Here is a 2006-nt window from a genome sequence, read left to right on the forward strand (position 1 = left end):
CTCATCTTTCTCCCGCGGAGCAGCTGGTAGTTTCGAACCGCTGACCTTAAGGTTCGCAGCCCGATTTCGTAACCACTACGCTACCAGAGCTCCTTATTGTATATTCTAGATGTTCACATTGCAAATACTTTTTCCCAGTCAGTAATGTGATAATTTATATATCAGTGATAAACTTTATCATTCAAAGTCTATAATTTTGCAATAGATGATAGAATAATTTCTCCCTTATGCCTTGTGCTTTGAAAGTTTTATTCATGTCTTTTCCCACCTTTGAATCACAAATATGTGACCCTATGTAGTGTTTTCCAAGGCTTTTCATCTTCACAGGAACAGAAAGCCTCATCTTTCCCCCGTGGAACAGCCAGAGGGCTCAAAGTGGACCTTGAGGGTCACAGTCCAGTGCTTATCCTATGGAGCCACTGCACTGCTGTATATATATGCTCCTGGATCCCTCTGATATTATTCTCATTTCCTCAGAGCATCTCTCTAAGCCAGCAAGATTTCTTCATTCTTGTAATTCAAATAGTTCTTAGCTTTTAAAAGATTAGACAGGTTTTCAGAATCTTTCAAAAACTAAATCTGTTGAATAGTGAAACATACACTCTGAAAATCTGTCTAATAATCTGTAGATAATAAATTATGCTCTACCTAAATTCAGGAGTCATGATGTGGCTCTGTGGGTTAATGCGCTGGACTGCAAAATTGGTTTGAACAGCAAGATCAGTGGTTTAAGTTCACCAGCTATTCCTTGGAAACCCTATACAAGGTCACTATGGGTCGGAACTAAGAACAACTCAAATCCAGAAAGTCAAACCAAGTTTATATTTTATTTTTCAGTGTTTTTTTGGGTTTGTTTTCATTTGTCTGTTAAATATGGATGCCCTCAAAGTTTAATTTCTCTGATAAATTAAAATGAACTTAAAAGAAAGGTTTTTTTGCTTAGGATTTTAATACATCTGTATATTAATTGCTGCTAAGTATAAATTAACTGCAGTTGTTAGAGAACATCAAAATCTCCATTAAGGCATTTCTGGGGATAGTGCACTTTTTTCTAGCTCCTTTAGAGTGTCTTCTTTTTGACTTTGGATCTCTGTACTCCAAATGTTATGTATCTAGGTATGGGTTTCCATTTACCTTCTAGGATTTGTTAGGCTACTTGAATCTGTGTGAGTTGGTATATTTTACCTTTTTTTTTTCTTTTTAATTCCCAAGTAAAATACAATGGGAGGTTTAACTTATGATCTTTCTGATAACATATCTCAGAAAGTGAAATAGACAAAATATCTACTCTATGTGTAGAGACTCAGAAGATGTAGGCTGAAGACACATCAGCAAAGAGTATGCTCTAATTCCTAGTCAAGAAAAATGAACCAGAGTGGCCTCTGATATGAAGTGTTTGCATGTGACAGAGTCTAGTATTTCCATGGAAGTTATTCAGCATTTTTAGCCTGTGTCTGTAAATTCCTTGGGGATGAAACTCCTCTGACATACACCTCTATTCTATGGGTGGACTGGAGCATATGCATTTTACTCCTCTAGATTCCTAGTGAATAATCAGTCATTAAGACTACTGTGTTAAATGCTTACTCTGTGCTCTTTGCTATGTGGGATCACAGAAAACATATACTTGTTATCTCTTTTAGTTTCCTCTTAATCTAGTACATTTCCTCAGGTTTTCTTTGTCTTTCAAGACTTTAAGACTTTTAAAGAGCTTCTCAGTTTGGGCTTGTCTGATGGGGCCTCTGATAAAATTTATACTTGGTATTTTTGCAATAATACTACAAAAGAAGTATGTGAACTTCTCAGCATATCATCTATAAATAATTGGGCTATGCAGTGAGGAAAACCTAACATTATATGGATACTTCGAAGGAGAGTCAGAGCAAGGGAATCATCTCTCAGTTACATTTCACTGGGGAACCAGGAAGAGTGGAAAACAAGACAAACTTTTAAAGAACTTGACCAGATCAGATGGATTCCTATAACAAACTTAAACAGTTGGTAAC

This window comes from Chrysochloris asiatica, unplaced genomic scaffold (genome assembly GCF_000296735.1).
Source record: "Chrysochloris asiatica unplaced genomic scaffold, ChrAsi1.0 scaffold00013, whole genome shotgun sequence".
In the NCBI taxonomy this organism is placed as follows: Eukaryota; Metazoa; Chordata; class Mammalia; order Afrosoricida; family Chrysochloridae; genus Chrysochloris; species Chrysochloris asiatica.